The sequence below is a fragment of the Bos indicus x Bos taurus genome, chromosome 19, assembly GCF_003369695.1.
Source record: "Bos indicus x Bos taurus breed Angus x Brahman F1 hybrid chromosome 19, Bos_hybrid_MaternalHap_v2.0, whole genome shotgun sequence".
NCBI lineage: Eukaryota > Metazoa > Chordata > Mammalia > Artiodactyla > Bovidae > Bos > Bos indicus x Bos taurus.
Window position 1 is genome coordinate 41,895,137 of NC_040094.1, and position 14,665 is coordinate 41,909,801.

A 14,665-nucleotide genomic window follows, 5' to 3' on the forward strand; every position below is an offset into this window, starting at 1 on the left:
GGACTGCAAGGAGATCCAACCAGTCCATTCTGAAGGAGATCAGCCCTGGGATTTCTTTGGAAGGAATGATGCTAAAGCTGAAACTCCAGTACTTTGGCCACCTCATGCGAAGAGTTGACTCATTGGAAAAGACTCAGATGCTGGGAGGGATTGGGGGCAGGAGGAGAAGGGGACGACAGAGGATGAGATGGCTGGATGGCATCACTGACTCGATGGATGTGAGTCTGAGTGAACTCCAGGAGTTGGTGATGGACAGGGAGGCCTGGCGTGCTGCAATTCATGGGGTTGCAAAGAGTCGGACAACTGATCTGATCTGATCTGGTCTGATATGATTTAAAATTTTCCTTTATATTAGAGTTGATTGACAATGGTGTGCTAGTTTCAGATGTACAGTAAAGTGATTCAGTTATACATATACCTATATCTATTTTTTTTCAGATTCTTTCCCATATAGGTTATGATATGTGTTATTATTAACCCTAATAAATGTAGAAACTGTCCCCAGATCTTGGTGACATTATTGGTGCTGGCATGGCTTGGGGACAGCAACTCCCATTGAGCTGTCCTTGGTTGGTCTGGCTTACTTGGGGACTTGTGTAAGGGAGAAAAGGCTGGCAGGGTTAGAGCATTCTTGGGCTCTCCGTACCCATGACTTCCCACCAGGCCCCACCCAGGACCAGTGGATGGTGAGCCTGTCCACATTTTCTAGCATAACGCAGAGCTAATGTCAGTGGGGCTGCCTGGATACATTGACAGCATCCACTCTTCATTTGGAGGCGTCCAAACTCAGGCTGGAGACCCTCTGAAAGAGCAATACAGTGGTACATTGGACCTACGGGCCCTTCCAGCCCCACAGTTTATTCTGATCTAGCAAATCTTCAGGTCTTGAGTCTGAAATGTCAGAACCCAGTCACGTGGCTGTGACCAGAAGATGCTCTTAAAATGCCACTTGAAGAATGTTGTTTGGGTACTTTTACACATCAGCTGTTAATCTGTATAGGATTTTCCCCTTCCCAGGGTAAAGTGAAAGAAGAGGAAGTGAAAACAGGAGGGGGAGAATTTAGTACAGCATCTCTCGCCTTACAGACAACAACTGAAAACCCCCTAGGCGTTAAACAGAGCCTTGCACTTTCTATAGCTCACCTGCATCCATGGATTGCCTCATTTGGTTCTCAGAGCTCCCCCAGGTGGGAGGCAGCATTCTGAGCCGCCTGATTTCACTCTCATTTGCAGAGAGTAGGTGCTCCTTAGGCAGGAGGCAAGGGCTGGGGACTGGCTATCCTGGTAGTAGTTCTTCAGAGCCATTCTGGAGAGGTGCTTTGGGTTTCTGAGTTTCTTCAGGGAATCTGGATGAAGCTGATCTGTATCTGGTGGAGAAAGGTCTCTGTGACTAGGGATCTGAGCCATCAGTCCTTTGGCCAGAGCTCTTCAGCCAAACGGGACAGAAGCATTGGTCTTCCTAGTGCTGAGTCACCACCATCTGCTGACCTTTCCAGCCATGGGACTCTCCTGGGTGCTGGGGATTCCCTACCTCAAAGCCCAGGGCCTCTAAGAAATTTTGATTGCATTATCTCCTACTGAGAAAGGGGTGGTCTTACCAGAGTCCAGTAGGCATGTTTTAACCTGTCTCGTTGCTTTAATAGTCTCCCATAATAACTCATTCCTATACCTCCCAGCCAGGAGGACCAAGTGGAGGCTGAGATTCAGCCTGGGTTTGGAATCGGAACCCTCCAAAGAGTATCCCCCCTCCACTTAAACAACTGGCTTATTGTGTGATCAAACCCAACTTGAATCTGAAGCCAATCTACTGACCCCAGGTTGTGGTGAAGGAAAGTGCAGTGTTTATTGCAGGGCACCAAGCAAGGAGTACAGGTGGCTAATGCTCAAAAACCCCAAACTCCACGATGGCTTTCAAGGAAAGATTTTTAAAGACAGGGTGAAGGGGAGGTTGCATGGTACATGATCAACTTGTGGACATTCTTCTGATTGGTTGGCGGTGAGGTAATCAGGGATTAACATCATCAACCTTCTGGTTCCAACTAGTCTGGGGTTACGTGCTTGTGGTCAGCATGTAGTTCACATCTTCCATCTGGTGGGGGTTTCAGTTATCTGTGAAATATCTCAAGGAAATGGCTCAGAACATGATCTATAGCCCTTGAGGAAGGACTAAAGTTCCTTGACTTTGTTTAATTGCTAAGCTACTGTTATTTTGTCTTACTTGACTGTTTTCCCTGATTTTTGCATTTTCTCACTTCTCTAATTAAATTTGTTATTTCGGAAGGTCTAGGAGGCTGAAGTTTTTCGATAACTGAGAGGCAGGTAGAGGACATGTTGTGGGGGGAGGGGGGGTTGGTCTTCCCAGGAAGGCCCCACCGGGTCCTGCTTGGTTATAATCCCCCCTTTTCTTTGATACTCCTCAATCTGGAAGGGTAATAGGTGTAGGACAAGAAAGGGAGTGAAGTTTTGGATAAGGAGGTTAACCATAAGCTTGGCAGAAGAACTCAGTTTTAGGGGAATTCAGTTTTAGTTGCTGCTCCTTTCTGTCTCTGCTCCAAACTTTCCACAGGGCCTCCCTTGCCTCCCATAGTGCCCTCTCTCCATCTCCCACTGCCCTTTCAGAACCAGCTCCGATACCACACTTCTGAAGCCTTCCCTAGTGTCTGCACACAGGAAAGTTTGTTTCCCTCCCCTGACTCATGGGACCATGCATGTGGCCTTTGGTAGAGACAGTCAGTGCCTTTCTCTCCTCTTTCTCCAAGGGCCCAGGACCCCCTCCTCTCTGAGTGTGCTCCATCACAGGACTCTCAAACCGTCAGTAAGTGTTGAAGGAATGGGTGGAGATCTGTCACTGGCTCCTCCACCTCTATCTACCATCTGAAAGGCAGTTTGTTCGTGTATTTCTGAGTAAGAGGTCCAAGAGGGAGCCAGGAAGAAATGTTCAGGGCAAATCCTCCCCCTCCCCCATCCCACCCCAAGATTTAGGAGAGCTGGAATCTTATCAGGGTTAGGGTCAAGGGCACCCAGTCAGGGTGATTTGAAAATGACAGGGCGGTTCACTGATCTGGGCAGGAGGAAATGGGCAGAAATCTTTGCCAGCAGGGTCTGGGCCCTGGAGGAATTTGCTGGCCTGGAGGCATGGGGGAGGGGAGAAGTCAGTTTCCAGATGAGGCCAGGGAGGCTCCATCCAGGTGTATTCCAGCTTCTTCTGGCTTTCTAGGGCCAGAGATGGAGGTAAATACAAGGAGCCAAGGTGCTGGGCAACCTCCAAGGGGGCCCCCTTTGACCCCAGAACCATGTTTCCAAGTGGATAAAGCTCCGGGACAGAGTCAGTTCAACCACTAGTCAAATGTCCTAGTTAATTACCTACTTCCTTCTCTTCAACCCAGGGGAAGCCTAGGGTCCTAGGGCGCTGGCTGGAGACAGTGTGATGGGGATTCATTGGCATCCCTGGAGTCTTGAAACTGGACGAACAGGAAGCATCCTGTTTAAAATGGACTTAAACAATCTCACACCTTTTGTGAAGTACCAAGGAGGAGTGGGTGGAGCCTGTGGTATGTGGGAGGAGCTATGAGGTACTGGACCCACCTTCCCATCCCCCGAGCTGGGCCCTCACCCTGAGGACCCGTCCCTCCTTAGTCATCCGCGCACCCGCCTCAGGGCTATAGCAAGTTGTCACTCAGCTTAGCTCAGCCCAGCAGCTGAATCTGTCTCCATCTCTTCATTTTAATGGCAGCCTGGGATTGTTTTCCTTCAAAGATCATCTCTTGGAAGGACACCAGCTCTTATTACATCTCCCAGCTTGCCTGCAGGCCAGCTCAGCTAATCCAGCATCTTTGGCCACTGGATTCGCTTCTGGCCTGGGTGTTACGACGCCACCTCTGGCACCAGTTGGGTGGGAAGACGGACAAAATAATTAAGCCCCATGAGTTGAAAGGAGAATTAATTCCCCTGTACAGGCTTTTCTTTCTTCTCTTCCTGGGTAACTTCAGATGTGTTAATCCAGGACTGTTCTTTTTTTTCTTTTGTAACAGGTTTAATTTATAGCAGCACTGGTTTTTTTTTTTGTTTGTTTGTTTGTTTTGTTTTTTTTTAACTGTAGTTTTTCACTAGAATGTAGTCCACGTGAACTTTATAACACTAAAGATATTTCCCTTGTTTATGGTGAAAATGACTTAACTGTACAAAACCCAGTTTTGCCAAGAGGAATAAAAGATCACCCCTAATCTTACAAACACACTGGATCTGGTTTCTGTGTTTTCCCTTCTAGTTTTTCTCTGGATGCGTATTTAATTGTACAGGAATATGATCCCAACATACATTTACTTTTTGAAAGAAACTAGTCTGAGAGTGTTGGCTACCCAGGTGGCTCAGTGGTAAAGAACCCACCTGTCAATGCAGGAGACAGGTTCGATCTCTGGGTTGGGAAGGTCCCCTTGAGGAGGAAATGGCAACCCACTCCAATATTCTTGCCTGGGAAATCCCATGAACAGAGGGGCCCGGCGGGCTACAGTACATGGGGTTGCAAAAAGTCAGACACACAATTGAGTGACTGAGACAGAGGAAGCAATCTGAGAGTGTATGTATAGCCCCACCTTGTTACATATTCTTTCTTACCAGCATTAACTCGGAAAATACTTTCAGTATCATAATTTACTTAGCCAACCTCCTCTGGCTAGCAATTTCCTGGGCTCTGTCAGTCGGGGGTCAGGCAGAGAAGGTGGGCTAGCTTCAGAGCAGAGTTCAAAGGACTCCAATGAGCCGTCTTATGCTCCTCTGCCCCCTGGCCCTGGGCCTGACTCCTGCCAGTCAGTTCCTGCCGTGCTCAAGTACCCACCAAAAGGAGTGCCTCACTCATTGCTCTGTAGGGAGAAGGCCTTTCCAGGGCACATTTTTGCCATGTCTTTGATTCATGCAGGTGTGCATCCGCTGGGCTCTGACTATTTGGGCAGACATCTCCTCTACCAGACAAAAGGCAAGGGGTCATGTCGTGTTGGATCTTTATTAGTGGTGCCTAGGACTTAGCAGCAGCAGCAGCAGCAGGAGGGTTCTTGGAACATAATAGATTTCAGCAGCTGTTTGTCAAGTGAAGGAAAATCAAAAGAATGATTGACAGCTCACAAGGAAACATGTAAGTCTCCAGTCCCCCATTCTTCCCCCAGCCTGGGCTGTAGAATCTGATACATGGCTCTGCTTTAGGGCTGAGAGCTTTGACTCAGGGCAAAGAGCCTCATTATTCAACAGCTTATTTCTTCTTGCTAGGTAACCTCTGTACCTCTTTCATCCCGGTCTATGTTGTCCCTTCCCCATCCCTGGACTTCAACCATAAAGTGATGACGACGATCATGCCCCTACAACCAGATTCAGGTCCCCATTTATTTAATGGTGTGGCCAGTGTATCTTAGCTTGCCCAGGACTTTCCCAGTTTTAGCCCTGAAATCCCTACTCAGTCCCAAGTAAAGGGGGCCGGTTTTGTCCAAGTTCCCAGCATCCAGTTCTTAACAATGTCCTGTAGAGGGCGCTGGAGGCACAGCACAGGTGTACGATGGATGGAACGTCTGTCTGCTCTCCCAGTTGGCAGGTAATATCACTCGGAAACCATCGGACAAAAGGGTTCTGCCTCCGGCCAGGGTGAGTCAGAAAACAGCCCATCCCTTCCCCTCCTGGAGGGGAGCGCCAAGTGTCAGGGAACCGACCCCTTTTGGAGAAGAGGGAGTTACGTGGTCCACAAGTCTCCTGCTCAGAGCCCTCTCTGTTTCTTGCTCCTGAGAAAGCAAATCATGGATAAACAAACTGCGGTTTAGTTTCAGGCTATCAAGCTTCCTAGCACTAATTGTCCTGATGGCAGAACACCCAGGTTGCATGGACCTAGAACACTTTCAGCCACAGCAGAACAAACCTGTCTGTCAACTTCCACCTGGATTATAGACCTACCTTAGGAGGGCTTCCTTGGTGGCTCAGATGGTAAAGAATCTGCCTGCAATTGAGGAGACCCAGGTTCCATCCCTGGGTCAGGAAGATCCCCTGGAGGAGGGAACTGGCACCCCACTCCAGTATTCTTGCCTGGAGAATTTCATGGAAGGAGGAGCCTGGTGCGCTACTGTCCATAGAGTCACAAAGAGTCAGACACGACTGAGCGACTAACACTTTCACTTTCACAGGAGCTTAAGTCAGAAATCATAAAATTTACCTTCAAAGTGGGTGGTGACAGTAAAAAGAAAATCTTGCTACAATAATTCTAGTATCAATACAAGGGGAGGTCTTTTTCCCTGGTGGCTCAGCGGTAAAGAATCCGCCTCCCAACAAGGGTTCAATCCCTGGTCCAGGAAGATCCCACCTACCTTGGAGCAGTTGAGCCTGAGAGCCACAACTATCAAGCCTGCGCTCCAGAGCCCGGAAGCCGCAGCTACCGAAGCCCATGCATCCTGGAGGCTGTGCTCTGCAACAAGAGAACTCACTGCAATGCGAACCTGTGCATCACAGCTGGAGAGTAGCCCCTGCTCGCTGCAACCAGAGAAAACCCTCACAGCAGTGAAGACCCAGCAGGGCAAAAATAAAATAAATTATTAAAAAAAAACACACAAGGGGAGACCTGTTCAGATCCTCCTTTTTGCATTAGCATGGCTGCAGCCAACTCAAAGCAGCTATTCTGATAAGCACGAGTTTCCTGGTGCCTCGTTTGCATCAGCCCCCTGCTTCCACATATAACGCCTATTGCTGATGTGTTGAGTTCAGCTGAGTTGCAAAGTGTTTGGGACAGATACCATTTTGGTGGGATCTTTTACCAGTTATCTCACTTGCTCCCCGTTTGTTGTTAAGTTACATACTTTGGACGATGATTATAGTTCATTAGGTATGCTGTGAGAACTGTTGTGTAAGGCTGAAGATACCAACAAAATGATTTAAATACGCAGAGCTACTGTTTTTGACTTGGAATGCCATATGTGTGGATGTTTCCATCTACACAAATATCTGGGAGATGACTAGATTATCAGTCTGTTTGTGCATGTGTGTGTGTGTGTGTGTTAGTTGCTAAGTCATGTCTGACTCTTTGTGACCCCATGGACTATAGCCCACCTGGCTCCCTCTCCATGGAATTCTCCAGGCAAGGATACTGGAGTAGGTTGCCAGTCCCTTCTCCAGGAGATCTTCCTGACCTGGAGATCGAACCCTGGTCTGCTGCTTGCAGGCAGATTCTTTACTGTCTGTGTTCTTTAAAGAGAAGTTATTTTCTTCTAATCCTTTCTCCTTAAAAAATCATTTTAAGGTTTAGGAGAAAAGCGTTGGTGCTTAAAAAGAGTTGAAGAAGAGAGGAGGCCAGTTGGCAATGAGTCTGTATCTCACGGGTGGGATTTTACTCATCACCCATGGTAGTGGAGTCAGACAGATCTAGGTAGGAATCCCGTCTCCACCGTAAATTAACTGTGTGATCTTGGACGAGTTATTTAACTTCCCTGAACTTCAGAGTCTCCATCTTTAAAATAAGGATGATAAAATAGAATATCCTATAATTAGGGAGTTTGGGATTGACATGTACAGACTGCTATATTTAAAGTGGGTAACTGACAAGGATCTGCTGCTGCTAAGTCGCTTCCGACTCTGTGCGACCCCATAGACGGCAGCCCACCAGGCCTCCCCGTCCCTGGGATTCTCCAGGCAAGAACACCTACTGTATAGTAAAAAAAGAAAAAGATATCATATTATCGTCTCATAAGGCTGTGGTCAGGGATAAACGAGATGATGTGTCCAAAAGTCCTAGCTCTGAGCCTGGCATCTGGTAGGCATTCAACAGTTTGAGTGGCTCATTTTTTCTTCACTCCAAGATGACCGTGTGGTCTGTTAACCCAGCATTGCTTCAGCTAGAATCCTATTGCAATTGATCAAGTTGTGAGTTTCTTTGGATTTAGATGTACTTATCGAATGGGTTTAGATGTTTCCAAGTTTGCTCAGGTATTCTGTCTTGAATTATTACCATCATCAACACAGCAGCTTTTACTGAGTGTTTACTGCATACCAGGCATCAGGCAACATACTTGAACCCAAAACTGCATGAAGGTCTGTGTTCTTAGCCACCCCTCCCCACTGCCTTTCAACATGGCTAATTCCATCCTTTATATAGGATGGAATTTAGGAGTTCTCCTAGGTTAGATTTTCCAAGTTTTGCTTTTGGAGAGCGTATCAAACTCTAGGCTCCCGGTCACTGGTTACAACTGGTTTTTGGATTTCTGATGACACTGGCAGTGATAAGATAAGTAATGGTTTAGCCATGTGAGGTCTACTAAGTCAAGTGGCATAAAGAGAAACATGAAAAAGTACCAGGCGGTGGGGATGTCAAACTCTTGGCAGAGTTCAGTCCAACTGGACTGGGAGGGGTTTTTGACTATCCTGAGGATCTGTTTCGAGGAACAATTCTTGTCCTGATGCTGAGACAGCTGGATCTTAGGTGAGTCATTTACTTCTCTTGGGCCTCAATTTCCCCTTTTGGAAAATGAGGGGATTAAACCAAATTGCTGGTTCTCAAAACTTTGATGTGCTAGATTCCTGGGCTCCACCCTGGTAGACTCGAATTCAGTAGGCTTGGGTGGGGCCTGGCAGCCTCCTTGGGGATAATCTAATCCCCATTAATCTGAGAAATGTCCACCTAGACTGTGACTGACATTTGATTTTAAAGCTAATGTCTCAGGAAATGTGAAGTGTCTTTTGAGGAGGAGGAAGATCCATTCAAGGCACCCACACAGGAAGAGACAAGTGAAGTTCAGAGAGTCCGTGTGTGTGTGTGTGTGTGGTTAATTGTTGTGTCTGATTCTTTGTGATCCTTTGGACCGTAGCCCATCAGGCTCTTCTGTCCACGGGATTTTTTCAGGCAAGAATACTGGAGTGGGTTGCCATTTCCTTCTCCAGGGAATCTTCCTGACCCAGGGATTGAACCCTCATCTTCTGTGTTTGCAGGCTGATTCTTTACTCGCTGAGCCATCAGTAAATCTGCGTAACAGACATCTGAGATTGGTGCTTGCTAAAATTCTGAGACTCAACCAAGAAGGTCTTCTAGAAGGTTCCCCAGGGCTCACAGATTGACAGGAAACCACAACAGGGGTAAAATGCAAACATAACACACCCTATCAGACTTGAGGGCAGTTCCGTATGTAGTACAATAACTTGTATCATGGAAAAGTTTATAAGTCATTTGTTTTAAATCTGTGTGTGTATCACTGCTATGTTAGGATCTACTGTAGAGCACAGGGAACTCTGCTCAATATTCTGTAATAACCTTAAATGGGAAAAGAATTTGAAAAAGAACAGATACATGTGTATATATAATTGAATCACTTTACTATACATCTGAAACTAACACAATATTGCTAATCAACTGAACGCCAATATAAAGTAAAAATCAGAAAAAAATGTGTGTATATGTATGTGTATTTTTTAATTTTGGGAGTATGGAGAATTCTGGAGGAAAAGGAGGTGAGGATTCAAACAAGATTGCTTTTTATATTTACATCTCCTTTTATAAAAACACTGATCTCTGAGTAGATTCTCTTGAGTCTTTTTGATTACTAATCCACAGTGATGAAATCCCTAAGACAAATCTTCAATTTCCATAACATTTACTACATTGTGCTACAACTCGAGGCTAGGGTTTTTTTTCACAAGAAAAAATATTTGTAGGAGTTGATTGAGTCCAAGATTGTAAATATAGATTTCACTGGTAAAGTGATCAACTCTTATATTGACTTCAGGAATTAGATATAAGATTCAAAAGCATGAAAAGCACAAGGGCTATAGTAAGTGCTCAACAAATGTTGGCTTTATTATTATTCAGCATTAGGTGATCAAGGGATTGACTTTCACTAATTTGCTCTTGAGCTATAAACTGCTATTGACCCAGGGAGAGTTTCTAAGAAAACAAAGTTCTTGACATTCCAGGGACTATAAGGGAAATATAACTTCATCACTGACTCAATGGACATGAATCTGAGCAAATTTTGGGAGACAGTGAAGGACAGGGAAGCTTTGCATGCTGCAGTCCATGGGGTTGTAAAGAGTTGGATATGACTTAGGGAGTGAATGACAACAACAAAAATAACCTCCCTTTATCACACTTGAATCCAAAGAGCTTTATCCCACACTGCTATGTGGGATCCTTCAGCTGCTTTTATTTTTATTTATTTATTTGGCCTCTCCATGTGGAATCTTAGTTCTCTGACCAGAGATTGAACCCTCACACCCTCAAAGTGGAAGCATGGAGTCTTAACTACTGAACTGTCAGGCAAGTCCCTTTCAGGTTACTTTAGATGATGCTCTTAAATAATGTTCTTTAAAATACTTTATATTTAAGCATAAACATAATTGTGTTTATGCTTAAATAAATATCTGTGCTGAAATATATTTTTATGACAGGCAATGGTTTTGCATGTATGCTGATATAAAATTTTCTTGTAAAATAAATTATTCAAGTGGAATAAATAAGTTGATTCAAAGAAAGCTGTTAAGTAATCATAGTACAGGCAGTACCCAGAAATGATAAAAACTGTGGCAGTGGAATGCAAATGATCAAGCCTTGAGAAGTGTTGTGTGATGAACTGAATCTGCCTGTTCCCTGTTTTGCTACATATGAAAATATTGACCCTCATTTTATAGAGTTTGCATATGTTACACAGTTATAAAATTTTCATTCTGGGCAACACTGTGAGATCATCACAGAACAACCCTCCTTGCTTCAGATAGGTGGATTCTGAGGTCTAGAGATGCTGTGCCTTGATTAAGTGCAGTACACTGCAGAGGAACTGGGGTTTGATCCTGTTAGAGAAAACGTTCGTACTTTCTGGTGGTCTAGACCTCAAGAGTAGAAGAGGGATAGTCCTTTACCCCCAGTTCATCAACAGAGACACTGGAAGAGAGAAATTGTGTTCTCTGGCAGGACCTCAAGGGGCATCAGTGTTGGAATATTCCAAGGTCTTTTGGTACACCTGAAACTAACATGATACTGTCAATCAACTATACTTCAGTTTAAAAAAAAGGAAAATAAGAACAACAAAAATACATCATCCTATCAACATGAAGATGCCCAAATGCCTAAAACAGTGTTATCATATGCATTCATTTTTTTCTCGCTTTTCTTTTTTTGTAGATTTATCTTCTCTTTGCTTTATTCATCGAAACCAGTGTGACTTCTCAACCACACCTGTCCACAGAAGTATTGCTAATCATTTGAGATGACTCAGGAAAAAAAAAACAAAACCATAACCCATCTAGACTCAACTGTCTTAAGAAATCCATAGGATCATATGTCTATTCAGTTATTTAGGAAGAAAAAAATAGAAATATTTAGAGATCTTTTATTTGGAAGAGGATTACATTTATTCTCTTTGACTCCAAGGTATAGAAGCAGAACCAGGAGGGTGAGATAATGGAAAGACAAGTTTTAGCTCAATGAGAGGAAATACTTTTAGTTAATTCAAGAAGTGAGTTGTCCTAAGAGAGGATGGACCCTCCTCCCTACACCCTCCCTCCCCTCCCCATTCCCCACCCTCCGCCCCCCCCGCCACCAAGACTAGAGGTGTTCATTTTAGGTAACAATCCTAGAGGACTTGTGGAAGGGAATGGTCCTATCTAAGGGGCTGATGGGTGGGTGAGGTGGCTGACCCAAGGTCTTTGCCACTTCTGAAGGTCAAGTCTGAGGTGGCCTTCCTTGCCTTTCAAATGGCTCGTATAGGGAGGTGGCCATGATCTGCAGTCACTGTCTCAGTTCTATGTAAAAAGCAATTAAATCATTTGGGAACTTTCCCTCCCTATATGTCTTGAATACATGCAAAAAATTACATGTTTTTGTTGCTAAATGGGAAAACATGTGAACACAAGCCAGCTAATTTAACTATCTGTTATTGTGTTGTATTTTAAAAATCAGGCTGTTAAATACTTAATAGTTTAGGATTTGCATCTTAATCTGGATTTTAATAATAGGCAGTAATTTTTAGAGAAGTGTCAGCCTGGAAAGTCCAAAGTTTTATCATTTCACACTCAGAAAACTGCTATTAAGAGCTTATAATTTGGACTATAAAATGCAGAATTATTACGTTAGACCAGGTGAAATGGTCATCTTGTAGATTAAAAACTTAACACTGGCAATTTCATACGGTTTAACCAGTCCATCCTAAAGGAAATCAGTCCTGAATATTCATTGGAAGGACTGATGCTGAAGCTGAAACTCCAATACTTTGGCGACCTGTGAAGAACTGACTCATTTGAAAAGACCCTGATGCTGGGAATGACTGAAGGCAGGAGGAGAAGGGGATGACAGAGGATGAGATGGTTGATCACCAACTCAATGGACGTGAGTTTGAGCAAGCTCCAGGAGTTGGTGATGGACAGGGAAGCCTGGCGTACTGCAGTCATGGGGCCGCACAGAGTCGGACATGACTGACAGACTGAACTGAATATTAAGATGTTTATAAACAGTTTTATGATTACTAAAACCTGTAGATATTTTTGACTATACTCAGAATTTCCCCTGCCGTGTTGATCAAAGAAACAACATTGTAAGCCAGATGATAATCCGGCATGATTTCTTCTAAAAAGGCTCAAGAGTTCCTTTCAGCTTGTTACACAGTGGTTTTTTTTTGTAAAGACACTGAGCCCTCTAATGCGCAAATCAGTAAGAAGGTAATTGTTCCAGCAAGTTTTGCCCAGCAATGAGAAGCAACAGGATAAAACTCCTGCCCTTGTTGAAGCCAGGCAAGGAGACTGTGTGTGGTAGTGCTTTGGGGTAGAAGGGAGTGATTTCTGAAGTGACGGTTTAACACAGTATAATCCCAGCATCATTGCCTGTTCACACGAGAAGCCACAGCTTCAATTTAATGGCAGGCAATAGGAATTTCACATGGTCAGCACCAGTTGTTCAAAACCTAAACTAGTCTCTAAAAGGGAAGGATCAAAACTAAAAATTTGGAGGGATTTAAGCTCCAGATTCTCTTTCAAATATAGTGAATCAAGCATCTTATCTTTTCCATAGGATGTTTCTATGTTAAAACGAGCTTCCCTCCAGTTACTTTCCTGAAAGCTCTGCTTTACAGAGTATGTCATTTTCATGTACTGCAGGAGAGCTACTTAAAAAGTCATGCTTGTTGATGAATGGGGAGATATGACATTTCAAACTCCTGTAAGAAAACCGGGAGACTGTTGGGGATTCCCCTCTGCCATTTGTTAAAAATGAATAAAAATGTAAGCCCTCAAACTTTATATGCATTTAAAAAATAATGGCTGTGGGACTTCCCTGGTTGTCCAGAGGCTCAATACAAGGGGCTCAGGTTTGATTCCTAGTCAGGGAACTAGATCCCACCTGCTGCAACTAAAGATCCTGCATCCTACAATTAAGAACCAGTGCAGCACCACCCCACACCCCCGCCCCCCCCAAAAAATCATGTCTATGTGGAGAAGTAGGGCACTGAAAGTAGTTCAGTCTATTTTACGTTGAAAGAGGCTCAGAGAGTTTCGGTGACATGCCCAATGCCTACTGGAAACGGAAGACAAGGACCCTGACCACATGCCACCTTCTTAAATAAACTAGGAAAACAATCAAACATCAGTGTTTTCTGCATGATCACTCTGACAGGAAAGAAGTTTAATTTGATTTTCCTGCCCTGTGGTTAAAAGCTGCCAAATCCCATCTTAGTTTCTGCCTGTTGCTCTAGCATTGCATGGGCAGGCTCAGTCTAGACAGACTTGTTTTCCCTGCCATCTCCAGCTTAGCAAAGGAACCACTTCCATTTAAGAGACTTTAATACCAGAGCAATCTTGATCTAGCCGTTTACCACCCACATTAACTACTCCTCTGCCCAGTTTTGACAATGTACTAAAAAAGATACCAAGTTTGTTGGGGCTGACCTGGCTGAAGTTCTTAGCCCTACAATACCCTACACCCAGAATATATTATTTAAAAAAAACTATTTTTGAAAATTTAGCTGTGCTGGGTCTTCACTGCAGTGCACAGGCTCTGGAGTGCGCGGGCTCAGTAGTTGCCGTGAGGGCTTGTTGCCCCAGGGCATGTGGGCCCTGTTTGCTGACCAGGGATTGAACTTGTGTCCCCTGCTTTGGAAGGTGGATTCTTAACTGCTGGACCACTACCAGAAGTCCCTGATAAATTAGTTTTTGATTCAGAAAGAAACAGGAGAAAGATTTCATGTGTTTTAAAGAAAAAACAGATACCAACGGGGTGTTCCCAGCTTTGTTTCCTTTCCTCCTCACTCTCAGGCAGCTGGACAAAGTCATAGTCACTGTGGGCTGTGAGCTCAGTCGCAGTGAATTCACTATAAATCAAGTCTTGTCCATATAGACAAGCTATCTACATGTAAGTAAAGGGTTTACCTTTATTTGGACTTTTTTTTTTTTCAGTGTAAAACTTTTTTCTCATATGTGAATGTAGAAATTTACTACTTTTGGGGTTGAAAACCATGTGACATGACTACAATATAAGGAAACGAATTTTCTCAAGTGTCTTGTGCAAATGAACTTACAGTAGTTTACGTACTTTGGTGAGACAGGACCTTATCTGCATAAGCAAATTCATTAACAGCTGTGAAAGGCCACTCCATATTGTCCCTACATTATAATAACAAAATTATAAGCTTGCCTTGCATAAGAATACTTAGTGCATTAAAAACACTGAGAC